The following is a 16265-nucleotide window of genomic DNA, read 5'->3' as shown; positions in this document are numbered from 1 at the left end:
GAATTCTGTTAGTTGGGTTATCCCCATAGTTGGGGTTTTCCTAGGGTATTTATGGGATTGTTAGTGTGTGTGATTGCTTCTATATTGTGTTGATGATTATGTTTATTTACCTTGAATTTTATACATGACACTAATTAAGTTGAATTTAACACAAGCATCCATTAACCCCCATACAATAGTACCTCAAGCATTCTGAATCCATCAACACATTCAAACATATAACATCGAATTTATCATTTCAACACAGTATCAACTACCATACCCATTGCACAGAAAGTTATGAACAATAGTTTTCACCCAAAAACTCCACAAAACACAACACTCACAACCCCCACCCAACCCCCACCTAGACTAAATTCAAAAAAGAAAACAAAAATAGGAAGGTTGATATGTAAGCATAGAGTAGATTTCACCATATTTTTTTATTTCAAAGAATTCTTAGTGAGTATCCATTTGTATGGATTACTTTAACTTTATTTCTGGTGTTACAATTCCCTTTAGGCTTTGACACAAGACCATCATGTGGGTTGGGGTTGCCCATTCTTCAGGGCACATAGAGAGTCGAGTTTTTGCCTTTCACTCCCCTCCATTCTAGTAATTTTGTGGAATTCTTTTGGGTGGTGCCAAACATGGTCCATTAGACCAAAATCATAGATAATCCTAAAAGTTAACTGTAACACTTAATAATTCCCAAAAAACAATAGTCTCAAATTGCACCCAGTAACCAAAATAAAAAGGAAACAGAGCAGAAGGATCTAGGTCCATTTTGAAAAAAAAAACATCTTGTATGAAGTTAAGTTCTACTGTAATTTTTAAAACCTATGTGGGAAAACTCATTAAAGTTCAAAGAACAATAATCTTGTAATTAAATTTAAAAATAAAGAAACCTCTTCATATTTTGGTTGTGAATACAATGACCTGCAACCTTGGCTCTCATCCATCATCACTGAAGAGTCTGTCCTCGATGTTTGCTACATCCCCCCAACTCTCTTAGATAGTTGAACTACCAATACCTTGGTCCAAAAATTTAAATGATTTCATGTATTATTATTATTATTATTATTATTATTATTCAGGTTGTCATCTGTGATGCTGTCCTCCAAGTCTGTGATTTTCCATCTGTGAATTTTTCATCATTATCCTATAGGAGCTTCAGTAGAATTTTCCATTTAAAATCAATGTTCTTAAAAACCTTAACTTCATGATTCCAATACTCTTTGTTCAACTCCATTCATTGTCAATCCCTTACATTCTATGACTATTTTCTCCACCTTTTATAACATTAATTCACGTAAGATGATATAATCTCTTCTTGGTGGCTATATCATGGAAGTGATACCACCATGGCTTGGTGAGCTAACAAGTTTGAAGGAATAGAGGTGCCAGTATTCCCATACATCCACATGTGTAACATGTTCTCTTAATTTCTTCCAACAAGGAGGGGTTTGAATTCTCACTTAAATTTTCTTTTGTCCCAAATGATCTCCTTAGTTATGTATCTGGTTCCTCTTTTTTTGAACCATATTGTTACATAGGAAAACCTTATTACATGAATCTTCACAAAAAGACACCTAATTTGCTACAAGATATCCTAAATACTCCTATATTTGATACCTGATTTTTTTAAAACCTAATTACTGGAGAGTAGAGCCTCTTTCAATATTGAGCATATCATTCCCTTATTTAGTACATAAGTTAGTACCTAAATTGGAGCCTCAAATTCAACCTTTGTTTTATATGCCAATGGAGAAAGAAAAAATGATACTATCTTTGTGATTCATTATTACCCCATCATTCCCAGATTTTCCTGCTTGGACCCTAGTTGCCCCATCAAGATTTAATATGAACCGAATCTCAAGTGGTACTTCTCTAGGAAAGGGGTTTAGTTTGGTGGCAAATTGTATCAAGTTGTGGATGTATGTCTATATGTGCTCTTGTTTTGACTATTTTGAATTTTCTTTTCTTTGTTGATAGACCTTGTTGTTTTTCTTTGTGTACCTTGTTTTTACTTTATTTATACTATGTCTGATTTTCACACGATTGGGAAGATTTGTGACACTACAAAAGATGATTGAATGGTAAGATAATATTCTTCACATTCTATGGATTATTACTTTTCTTTTGGTATGCCTATTATAGCATTTGGTGAGAATTTTTTGGTTGTCCCTTTGAAGAGGCAAAGTTCTGATCTGCATATGCTAAGTCTCTAAACTTATGGAATTGATAATTTGTGTACTTGAAGAGGAAAATAAAAGTGTAGCCATTATGTGTGTACTTATATCATTGTTTCATAGTTCCATGCATTACACAAAATCTACAAATAGCTAGTTGCTCTTTAGACAAGAAATCTCATGATTTTTCCTTCTTGAGTAGTCCATCATGAACAACTTTGTAAAATAATACTACATTGTGTCACATGTTTATTTTTTAGTTTAACTCTTAGTTTCATTGTGAGTAGACATTTTGGGCCTCCTGCCGAGTTTTCCAATCACTATCTTTGACAATATCTTCTTACAATATATAAAAATTGTTTGGAAACTACATCAGAATCTAGATCATATTAGATTGTTTGCTTGTAGAATATTCATAATTATGCTTGTATTTGTATCAAATAGAGTGCTTTGTTCTTCATTCATTTTAGCTATTCGATAGATAGCTGAAGCAAAGTAAAATTTTGAACGTTGAATGGTTAACAAATTTCATTTGGATATATTTGTGTGCATCAACAATTTGATTGCAAATTTACTAATAAAATTGTGATTATTGAAGCACTGAATTTTTTGAGATATGCAGATCCCTTGTAATTCTAACACTTGTTTCAAGGAATAGTTGCTGCATGATTTTGATAACTGTTCAACTATATTAACTTGGAATGGATTATGTCTTGCATGAATTACATTGCTCTTCTTCCATATGCTATCCACTTATAACATTTCCTTTGCAATATTTGGTGCATTTGCTAGTTATAAGTCATTTATAAGTTATAAATGTCTTGAGAGTTTCACTTCTAGTTAAGTATTAAAATGAGCATATTGATTCCCTTATACATAACTATTGTTCCATCCACCCACTAATCATAGCTTCCATAACCATCAGGTAGGGACCTGTAGCTTCGATGTTTCTTTGCTTGTTTAATAAAATATTGCCGAGACTTTAATTTATTGAAAGTTGTAGAATTCACAATTTATGAAGCTTCAAGGTCAAATTTTTATAAGTTTAATTCCTTAAAGGGTGCTAGCTCAATGGAAGATCACCTTCTTTACATGCAGGAGGTTGGTGGTTCGATTCCATCATGCTCTGACATCCATATGGAATGGAGATGTTCAATTTTTGGTGACAGAGGCTCTTTGACCATCACCAGTGAGCTTTGGTGACATTTTTCAACCCTCACCAAAATATGAAATGTTGATGGTCTACGAACACCACCATATATACACATCAAAAGTGATGACCATAAAAGGTCCATAACCATAAATCAATGTTGTTGACATGAAATGGTGATGGCCATTGTCCATTATTATAGTCATTATTCATGATAGGCCTTCAATGTCACCACAACACCTATACTTCTGGCAATGCAGCTTTTGGTGATGTTTAACGAACATCACCATATATATGCAGCAATAGTGATGGCCATGAAATATCCATCACAATAAATCATTGTTGTTTATAGCAAATGGTAACGGTCACTATTTGTCATTATAATCAATATTCATGATAGACCTTGAATGTCACCATAACACCTATATTTTTGGTGACGCCACCTTTGGTGACGCCACCTTTGGTGACGTTCAGTTTTTGGTGACCAAGATTATGGTTCGTCACCATTTCTCATATAACATGGTGACGATCACTATGCATCATTATAAATGATTATTGGTGATGGAATTTGAATGTCACTACAACACCTATACTTTTGGCAATGCTACCTTTGGTGACATTCAAGTTTTAGTCACGGAGGCTATGGTCCGTCACCATTGCTTATATGAAATGGTGGCAGTTGTTATCCTTCATTATAAATCATTATTGGTGATGGACTTTGAATGTCACCACAAAACCTATACTTTTGGAGACGCCACCTTTGGTGATGTTCAGTTTTTGGTGACGACTGTCACCAATGAGGTTATGGTGACATTTTTCACCCCTCACCAATGTCCTTTTTTCTTGTATTGGTTGTTGGAAATTGACCAACCAACCATAAATCTCATCTCCTCCAGTTGTAGGTTGATTTGAGCATCTGCCATTTTTCACTTTCCTTTCAAATTTCTTAAGTACCTTATTACACAAACATCCCATCGATATTTACAATATAAACTCATATCAATATTTTTGTCATGGTTTTACGTTAGGCTTATTTTTGAACCTATAAATCTGATACCATATGTAATGAACCTAGATTCTACATCAATTCGATACCAGTTTTTTCTATTATCTTGAAATATATACTTAGCTAGTAGTATCTCAATTTACCTTGTCTCCTTAAGAAATCACTATGTAGGAGAGATAGATATCTTTTAATCACTATGCTTATTGTTTCCATTGCTTATACGTATCAATATTATTATGCTTTATTTTGACAGTACAACCTAAATCAACCACTCCTTTGAATAACCATTAAAAGCTAGTACATGTTATACATTCCAACTTTATTACTTTAGAATCCCTCATCTTATAATATCATGTGTATTACTAATAATACTTCATTACTTTTAGATTGACAAGAAGGATTAAATGTTCTACTAAGGTTTTGATAAATGGTGTTATTGACAACTTAATTAACTTCTCATGATATGATTTCCTTCCCTTTCTTGACAGTTGTTCACTATGGTTGGGAAGACCCTCCATGGTGTAATTTTATTTCTCTTTATACATGTGATACCTCTTATATTATAAATGTTTTAGTTCTTTATCTACTTGTTACAGGTCTATTTGGGCACATCACTCCCAACATTCAGATCAGTACTATTAGGGATCATCAAAACCTAATTCAGTTGGTACATGCCCTAGACAAGTCATCACATTGAATGCCATCATTCCTGAGAGTTTCTTGGTTTTAAGACATCCTGAAATGACTCCTTGAGGGACTAGTGCAGCCTTGGTAAGGGGTAAATGCACTGTAAAGAACTTAGGCCCATTCAAGCCTGCTCTACAGAGCACCTAGGCCCACTTTGACTTGCGCTGGGTGAGATTGGGCGAAATCTTCAAAGGGTTCTGGGAATATTCCTACATTCTAGACCATTCTAGAATATTCCCACCTCTTACCCTCTCTTATGAGCTCGAAATTGGATAGGGAATGAATCTCCCTTACTCCATGGAAACTAACTCCCAAATTTGAAAGCCATTCAATGCCCAATTTATGACAAAACCACCTCCATTTCCCTATAAATTGGGAACTCCTCATAGTGATCGAGGGCTAGAATTTGAAGAATTTAAGGAGATACTGTTTGTTTGAGGTTTGAGATCATAAGAAAGTATTTTTATGCTGTCAGAGTGTTGTGATTTTGGTGTGATGAAGGATGGAACTCAAGCTGGATGAGTGACATGGCATCAGACTTCTTTGGTTGTAACTCTTCCTTCTACTTAATAAAGTTGTTTACACCTTTTCCCATATTCTTTTGTTTATGTATGATGATTATATGTGTAAACTCTTTCAATTCTATTTTCTTATAATATATAGATCTCTTTCTTTGATTGGTTTTTTTCCTCTATTTATGATTGCAAGTATTGATCGAGCGGATTCAGTTTGAGAAGGAGTGATGAGAGCTATTCAAAGGAGACAAAGGGAAGCGAAAGATAACAAGTAGGTCCCTTGTCTTATTTATCTTCTATAGGAAAAGGTTAAACTATTTAATTCTATTGTTCCAAGTGTATCTGCCCACTTAGGGAAGTTGTGTTTATTCGTAGATACAAAATTCCACATAACACTACTTGAAATTTCAACGTTAGGGAAAAAAGTACCCTATAGAACTGAATATGACTGAATTGTTTTGAATGGAAAGATTAAAACTTGCCCTCCTTGTATAAGGAAGTGTATCACAAGGTTTCATTTGATTTTACCTTGCTACATCTGTGAGGCTTGGAGGGGGGTGTGGTACTAAGGTCAAAATGATCTCCAGGTGCACTCAAGCACTACTCTTAAATAAATGGACGAGCTTTAGCCTCACCAAAATCAATGGTGACCAGTGTAGTGGGAACTAACCCTAACCTTGATTCTCATGCCTTGTGATTATAATTTTCATTTGGGGGTTTTATTTAATGCTCAACATTGAGGGTTCCATTTTCTACTATGTTTTTAATGATAATGGTGGCCACCTTGTTCCTCATCCACCTGTAACATTCATTCAATTACGCACGTGCTCCTCAGATGGAAGACTTTGACCTTCACATTCAGAAATGTAAGGTTTTGTTTCTCTACTTTACTAGGTTATTAGAATTATGGTTCACACCAACTATGGTTATTTCAACGTGCATCTTATGGTTAGGTTTTATCTCAGAACTTGCAATGGATTACTCTCGTTGCTTGGAACTTCCAGAAAAAGACTTGTAGAGCTTAACCGACAAGGGAAATTTTAGTTTGTTGCAGGGTTGAGTAGGGGTAAATATGTCATGGTTTTTTTCCATTTTTTCCTTTTCTTTTTAATGGTACAACTAATCATGGAAGAAAAGGCCTCACTGTTAGAGGTAATATCAACGCTTTCTTCTTAGTTCTCTCAACTAGCGATGTAAAACAAGTTATTAAGGATTACTATTGCGACCAATGTGGTTTATCATTGCAGCGTGTTTCTGGTTCAGAATTTACTGATTTATATCCTGGGTGGTTTCTTAAGGGAATATTATTCTATTACTAGTTCTTCCAAATTTTGATTACATCTTTAAGAAATTTGGCGTTTCTCTCTGCATTTCCATCAACGCCGATTATCTCCTTTTTCATTTTGGAAGTTCACGGAGTGCCTTACTGGCTATTTCACTTCCCTTGAATTTTTGAAGTTTCCTCTTTTTCTTTCAAAAACTATTTTAATTTCCCTCCATAGAGAATTTTCTTTTCAATTTATCGAAGGAAAGCTGCATGACCCTTTTCATTCTGAGTTAATTTTTTGCCCTTGGTTAACCCATGCCTCTTGAGATTGAACAATCTATTCGTGTTTTCTAGGTTATAAGTCAGATCTCGGTTGTAGGTACGCCCTTTTCCAGGTAAAAAAAAATGTCTAGATCCAATTCCAGAACATTGACCTATTTCGGAAGTTAATTTTGTGTCTTAATATTATGTTACAGGTCATCACTTGTATTCCTCAATCTTTCTAGAAATTTCCATGGTGGATTGCCATGAGTTAGTGATATGGTTGCTGCCCAGATCAGGGTTCAACTTTTTGATGTAGTTATAGCCAAAACCACAAAGGGTTTTAGCCTGTATTTATCTTTTCTTCCTTGGACCTTGGCCTTAATAATGTTACACTTCAATTTGGATTCATGGGTAGTATTCTATACTGTCTTATCGTGTCTTTTCAACTTCAAAGTCTTTCTCCTCTTTTGGAGTCAAATGTAATTGTTAATGTAATTAATTCAATGTAAATTATGAATGAAGGAGGAAATTGTCCTTTTATATTTACTATTGGTTTCCAACTCCCTTTTCTTCTCATTTTTCTTTCTTTGACATAATACCATGAATAACTACAGTAAAATTGAAAAACTGGTAAAATTTGCTAAAGTAATCTTATGTGATTTATTTGACCTAGTTAATTTATCATAGTAGTTTCATGATTATAAAGGATTTTACATAAAACACGTCACTGCTTCTGGTTTATTATTTCCTTAGAAATACTTACTGTCTTTTCTAAGAATTGACTTCGGAATAAGTGTTTCGTGAACTTGTGATATATATTTCTTAAACAATTTACAATTCATTGTCCCCTTCGATATCATGTTCATCCTATAATTCCCCAAGGAATATGGTTCTTTTTGGGTATTAAGCTTAAAGATACTATTTATAGTTCAATTCATCCGTCCTTTACTCCTTTATTTATTCCTCTATTCTGGGTATACTAATTTTAGTTTCTAAAATTATTCTCTACGCAAACATTTACCATTTTACGTCGATTAGCTTTTATATGTATATCGAGTTTTATAGATTTCTATATTTCATACCCTGTTTTCTTCTACTCGATCATAATTTTAAGTTAAACATACGACCCACTTATCGCCAAGTCACTACCAACTCTTCCACTTATGTGTACATGAATTGGTTTGTATACATCAAATCCTTGATAACTACCATAGTAAAAAATGTGTTTCTTAAAAATTTCTTTTGATCCATATATCTTACAATCATGTTTATAGGAAATTTTTCATAATTAGTAATATCACATAGAAAGAAGAGAAATCACGTATACATAACTGTAGTATATACAATTGAAATATCGATATGCATCAACCATTCGTATTATATCAATACTCGTCATTGAATGATTCAGGGTCAACGATAATAACTAAATATATCTTCGTCTAACACTAGTGGTGGCTAATTCAACTCACCAATAAAAGAAATTGTTTGTTAATGTACAGACATACGAAAGGATAATTCTATTCTCCTTAGGTGAAAGAAATTTGGTTTATTTCCCAGGTATAAATATTTTATAGCAGCTGACTTAGATACACTATAAGAATTCCTCTCCAATTATTTAGATATGTAGTGTCCATTATAACATTAATTTTTGTAGTGGAACACAATATTTATATTTAAATAGCTACCAAAAAACTCATATATAACCTCTTCTACCCATTATGTTATATTGATATTATAGAATTTCTAAAGGTAACTAAAGGGGTAAAATTCTTGTTTATAGATTATATACAAGTATTCTCTATTTTATTTTCCATTATTGTTTAATACCCTTAAAATAATATAAACATATTCTAATCTTTTACCAATGTGGAATCCAAACCTCAATGAGTGTTATTTAATTATTCCTTTTTGTGTATAGTTAAGAAATTAAATTTTGTTATCCCTAAAATTAATTAACTCAACGTCGCATGTATAATTGAGTCTCAACCTCTAATCTAAATACGAGATATACAAACATATAATGTTACAACTATTCTATCTCTACGTATAAAATGAAACATAAGCGAAATCTCATTTAAAAGTGCTTACTACATGGGAAATTGCTAGTTCTCCCCTGAGTTAAGATCTTCTTGTCTTGTTCTCTTTGATTCCTAGGTGGTTTTTCTTATAGATTTTTCTTCCTAGTAGATTTTAGCATTGTCATTCTTTAAGGTCTTCCAACCTTTTTCCTAGGACTTTGATTTATTTTTATTTTATAAAAATATATACTTTTCATTTTCTTTAAAGCACACTTTAAGGTCCTACAACCTTTTTCCTAGGCCTTTGCTTTATTTTTATTTTATAAAAAATATACATTTCATTTTTTTTAAAGCACATTTTTCTCTCCTACAGTGCTTTATTCCACCCCACTTAGTATTTCTCTCCAACTAAGTGACTAACATAATCTTTCTCTCCCATTATGTTAATTTAATTTCTTTTATTTTTCTCCTAGGGAATTTTTTTAGGAGAATTTTAGGGAAGATCCACCATGTGGACATGACCACCATAACTTTTAGAAGATTGAAAGAAGTCTTCTACATGATAATTCTCTTCCCTGATATTTCCAAGAAATTTATTTTTTAAATCAATAATAATAATAATATAATTACATAAGTCTCATCATGTCTTTCCTTGCCATTAACCCCAATAATAGTTCAACTTCTAAAAATAGTAACTATATAAAAAACTAATACATAGGGGTGTTACACATTCCCTCTTGAACCATACTCATTTTTAGAGCAACCAAGGTGACGTCAAACCCTCCTTCCTGATTGTTAGCTTGGAATGGACCATATGGTAGTTGCAAATTATTCTAGAACTAATTCTTTGTGTCAATCAAATCACATCAATAACACTTAATTTGAATATTTTTATGTTATTGAAATTATAATGTGTTCCAAGGATATGGATATTGCAAACAAATTGCCAAGAATTAAAAAAAAAAACATAAAAATTGACTAAATTCTAACTTTATTTCAAATTATTATCATCATTATTAATTATAAAATGAATCAACATATAAGATAAACATATATAAATTGAAAAAGAAGATATGTAACAAGATTTTTAATCAAGGCCTCCATTTTATTATAGAGATTGCTAACTTGTGAATAGGATTTGTTACAATATCATGGCTTATTAATACCATATATCCAAACCATACAACATTTTTCTTTAATTAAATTGAAAATAAAAATGAGCATAACTACCTTTAAAATAAATCTTAACCCTCTATCTCTACCTATTCTTAAAAATAATACATAAATATTCCATAAGGTTGGATCCCTACCATCTGTACATATTAGTTACTATAGAGATATGCATTGGGAATGGGATTCAATAATTTTAACTTAATTATCACTAACTAATAGGTGTGTGGTAGGGATTTAAACTCCATAGAATATTCTTAATATTAGTCACAGATGAAGGCTTGATATTTATCCCAAAAGCAGTTTTTTTTTTATCCCTTTTAATTAAATTTATCAATTAAAAAATATCATATTAACATTTCTCATGGTTTTTTAGGCACGTGGTATTACTAAGGCATAATATTGGCTCATGGTATTGTAAGAAATCATATTTGTAAGTTAAGAATATTCATGGTAAAGAAAGAATGAATTTTCATGATTAGAAATCTTGTTATATGTTTTTTTAAATATAGATATTATTAACTAATATATTAGTTCCTCATATAACAATAATAATAATTTAATATAAAATTACAATTTAGTCAATTTTTTATGATTCTTTTTAATCTTGGCAGTGAGTGATGTATCATGAGGTACCATCAACATTTACTAACCATTTAATTTATATGGTTACACTAGTTGATAACATAGTCAATTATATACTCAATATATTTAATTATTTTTATGTCCAATATACTAGAATATTCTTAGTAGTAATTACAAATTGAAGGCTAAGATTTATCTCAAAAGTAGTTATGACCCTCTTTTAATTAAATTGATTATTTATCAAAAATTTTTTGGGACATGTGATATTGATATGCTATGGTACTTTTCCATGATATTGTAACAAATCAAGGTTAATAATCTACATGGTAAATTTTGGGTGAATCTCCATAATTAAATGTAACATTCCGAGGCAACCTCGCATGAAAATGCATAGAGTTAGAATTTTTTTACAAAATTTACCAATGGGTAACTATTAAAGTTCACGGATACTATCCAATTTACTATTCCACATTCCTCATTAACCATTAGCTAAAATCTTCATCATTACATGCAATAAGTTTAGTAAAGGAATAATACATTACATAACCATTAACAACCACTATTTTAGCATATTAACATCAACTTTCTCATATAAAATTGCATCAAATACATGATTCTTTTAACTCAATTAGTTAATCACATTCTCGATAATATAAACATCGTATCATGCAAGGAATGAACATAAAAAAAATGGTACAATATGAAACCACATCATTAGACATTGATATACCTTGCAAACCTCGTAGGATGAAAACCATCAAACATTCAATTTTATTATTAAACGATCATGAGGGTGTTCACCCCTCACTCAATGGTTATAGGGAAGTCCATCCCTTGACCATCGTCATAAAATGTTATAATGAATATCATCTCAAAAAAAAACATAACTCGTTATAAGATATTACAATCATCATGATATCATTTACCCACAAACCCTTGAGCACGATGTCTTTAGGTACGAGTTCTTCCCATCAGTGGATTACCTTGTGGTTGACATTCCTTCAATCTACATATCCCACTAACTTATTGTCTACCATAATCTTAAACATAATCCATATTTTCATATGTTACAACTGTTGGAAATAATACTGAGAGGGGGGGGAGGAGGTGAATCAGTATTATCAAGTCAATAAAACTTTTTCATTTCCATACTTATATACATATACGCTACTTTAGTTAATGGAACCCGCGTGTATATGCGACTGTGATAAATGCAACTAGCGTATATGAAGAATACTTATGATTCAGTTAATCCATTAAATTTTGATCTTTAGTTAGTGCATCAGAACTTCATTAACCATATGAATAGTAAGCAGGTGCAGTAAAATAGAATAGATCATCACACACAAGAAGCACACATGAACACCATGATATAAGGTGGAAACCCAATGTGGGTGAAAACCACCTACTGCGAGTCATCTCTATCTTCTTTTAATGAGAAACTTCATTTTACAATAGTTTTGTACTGGTGCAGTCTTATACCAGTACACAAGCTTCTACCTGCAGAAGGCTACAACCTTCTCTAGTTCTCCAGAATCTCCTGGATGGGAGCTATAACCCCCTTAGCTCTTGTACTAGCTGATCCATTTACTGGTACGTAGGTGCCTGCCTACTGAATGCTCCAATCTTCACTTGTTCTCTAGCTGCTGCTGGAAGGGAGCTACTACCCCATTTTCTCTTGTACTAGTCGATGTAGGCGCTGGCCTCCAATCTCCTTTCACCTTCCAGGGACCACATTTCATACATTTTTAGACTGGATACTCCTGAAGCACAACACTATAATCTGAAGGCCACGTTTCATCCAATTTTCACACTGGACCTTTCAATATCATTGAAGCACAAAAACGATCAATACTAGAATCATCAATTTCTGAATCACTGAAACACTGAAACCCTATCAACCACACAGTCACCAGAACATAGAGCAAAACACTGAACTCTGCAACAATATTCGGAACCAACTGTATCATCAAAATCATGCATCAGAGTGCATACACTACTTGGAAGTGCTGAATCAGCGTGTATACGCAACTTCACCAGGGTGAACTAGCGTATATGTCATGAATTGCTTACTTATAACTTGATGCACTTCCTATCTTCAAACATATCCAGATTATTACATATACAAGGATAATATGTGTGCTAGCACCCAAATCTAGTCCATCAGATCACATAAATATGAGTCATTATGATCCTGATCCAATATTAGTTCTCATCCATCAATACTGAAGCTAAACATAATAAACCAAATAGGATATGCAGAATACTGACACCTTTAAACTGTCATCAGAACTCATCAACAACCAGAACCACCTGTAACTTCAAACATCATAGCTCAAATTATATACGCTACTATAATGAACCAAACCCGCGTACATACGCGCTTACACCAAGGCCAACCCGCGTACATATATATAAATATTCAATCATGACTTATAGCGATTTCAAACTTAAGTTATACCCAGTTCAGATCATTACATGCGTCAGTATATAGATCTAGAATAAACATAATCAACCATATAGAGATAGTTCATTTCAAACCATTTGATCCCGATCTATCCTTATATCTCGTTCTCCATCAACTGGTGAGATCCCTCCTTAGCTCAGATCATGCAATGCATCATAAACCCATAACCTGCATACTGGATCTCATCCTTCATCAGATATTCAAGACTTTTTCAATACCCTTTCCTAATGATCTTCTTCTCCTTTTATAGTCTTAGGCCTTGCTCAATACCATGGTCCAAAACCATAACAAACCAGTACCATGGACCCAATACTTGGGATCAACACATCTGATGAGATACTATGGTCCAAAACCATAGGTTCCCACAGACCAAAGTAAGTTCTCCAACATATACGCGCTTTTCCTTGCATGAAAGTGTGTGTATACACATACGCACCTTTGTAACATATAACCCGCGTGTATACGCACCTTTGTCTATATTAACCTGCATATATGTATTTTATCTTCATTCTTGTAGTCTGATCATCAAATCTTGTTGTTGACTTGCTGCACTATGATCTGTCATCTGTGTGATTTGCCATAAAGGACAACACTTGTCTCATAATGCCAACAATCTCCCCCTTTGGAATTGATGGCAACAACACCAAATCACTCTCCCCCTTTGACATCAAGGGCAAAGGGCGGACCAAGATATTAACTTTCCTTGATTAACATCCCGCTGACCATAATCCCCCTGAGCATCTGCTGAAATTTCTAAATGAGCTCCCCCTTTGTATATGCCAAGGTGTACTAATCTGTCCATGCTCCCTTTGAGTACATGCTGAAGTCTTTGCTCTGCTGAAGTGTGTTGCTCATTCTCCCCCTGACTGTAAGCAAGGTTTACAAAATGATGTTCTATAAGAAGAACCATGACTTATACATCATAAAAGACCTTCCTATCACCAAAAGACTCAATACATACATCCATCACCCAACCAAGTGGGGAACATCAGAAGTTTACATATGGCAAATAAGTACATTATATTATTCATCCCAGGCATAGTGGGGAAACCAACATAGGCCATTACATGACCTTGATAATAAAAGAAATACATGACTGAAATATTTCATCATTACATCATGTGACCAAAAGAGATTTCATCAAGTGACTACAATAGATAGAGACACATTATTACATCATGAGTCTTGATATGACCTTTATATGAGACCAAACATGTAAATAAGACTATGATAGTCATTAGCAGCTATCATACATAATGTATGATCTGCTCCATAAGCATCTTTCAACAACATCTAGACCACCAATCATGTTCTCCCTCTGTACCTGTTCCATCTATGCGAGATGGTTTTTGTCAGGCCCATATCAGACTCTTCTCATTCTGAGTTTGGCCCACTAATTTCCTTCAGATTAACATATATTCTATTGTATCCACAGAAACAGGTGTATATACACGGATACTCCTTATGAAACTCACGTACAATCATTTCCAGATCAGCAACCTGTAAATGTCCTATGACAGGGTATGTCTGCATATAGATATCAACTCATCGTCACAAAATCATTCACATTAAATCATATGTGTAAAACACCATAGCCATCTTAACAAGATCATCCATGTATCATCACTTGGGAATATCTACATCAATCAACATATGTAAGTACAACCTATCAACATATAGGTAAGAACTCATCATCATCATGTCTCCAACAATGCAACTTTGAGTAATCATTCATGTATACAGCGCTATGTATCTTGAGATCAAATATTTTGTCAAGGCTTCATTGTATCATCAACTTCAATAATCCTCATCCTCATGAGCACCAAGAACTATAGGAATCCTGCATCATAACTGTATTATATGATCTTTATGCATATGATAGCAGCAGCATATGAGAGACTCATCATCAAGTAATGAAGTTGTGTATTCAAGCTTTGTACTTCTCCTTATCCTTATGAAGATCACCATGTAAGCATCATATATGCACCATCTAAGAATCAATCCACAAATATGATCTGAACATCTACTATGTAACCCCAAGAATCATATGAGATTTTATCATGGACAACTCATAACCACATCATAGCAAGATATATCATTTATCCATATAAGCATCATCACCAAGTATTATTAACCATAATTCCAACAATGCATTATTAAAGGCATATGCTCCCCCTCAACCTGTGCCATCTGTTTACTGTTAGACTTGATCATGCATAAATCATCAATAAGCATCAAGACATCATCATCATCATCAAAAACACATCTTACGAGTATCAAGACATTTCCACACATCCTCAGCAGACTATAACTATTAACAATAGAGCAAATAATGGACTGAATCATATCAGACCCTTTTTCTGAGCCTATCCCCACTGCTTTTCCTCAGACTGACATATACGCAACTTTGCAGTGTCTAACTTGCATATATATATGACTTCCCTTTAAGAAACTTGTGTATGAGATTCAGGACACTGAAGTTTTACACTTTCAGCTCCCCCTGAGTGTATTACATCTGTGCTGTGTTGCGTCTGATTATATTGTGTTGTGCCACATCTTTCTGACTGTACTTCCTTCTTCTTCCATATCTTCAAGCGTGATGATGTTTTCTTCTTTTGGTATGGTGCCCGTACTTTGTTTCTACATTCCTTTGTTGTATGTCCAAGCTTGTTGCATGCATAACATCTTACATGTTTCATATTCCTTCTGTAGCAATCAGTAACTTTGTGACCAAACATATTGCAAGCAAAGCAATATCCATTAAAGTACCTGGAATGTGATGATCTTTCTGGGCGATGATCTTGAACCATTCTTCTTCTGCATCTAGCTACAACATGTCCAAGATTAAGACATTCATAACATTCAATATTATTCATCTGAGTAAATGGCCAACTATTACTTCCATAGTTAGGAGTAAAAGATTTTCTTTGAAGAAACTCTTTCCTTGATTGTTGATGGGGTTGAC

At 33.5% G+C, this 16265-nt stretch overlaps 1 pseudogene; it reads right to left on the bottom strand.

Moving 5' to 3' along the window:
• The window catches only part of LOC149169902 (3-ketoacyl-CoA thiolase 2, peroxisomal-like), a 112665-nt pseudogene that overhangs the window by 2320 nt on the left and 94080 nt on the right, over positions 1-16265 (bottom strand).

This window comes from Pinus tabuliformis, chromosome 4_2, assembly GCF_031772625.1.
Source record: "Pinus tabuliformis cultivar Carrire ecotype Pingquan chromosome 4_2, CPIR1, whole genome shotgun sequence".
Classification (NCBI taxonomy): domain Eukaryota; kingdom Viridiplantae; phylum Streptophyta; class Pinopsida; order Pinales; family Pinaceae; genus Pinus; species Pinus tabuliformis.
This window is presented reverse-complemented; position numbering and strand designations above follow the sequence as displayed.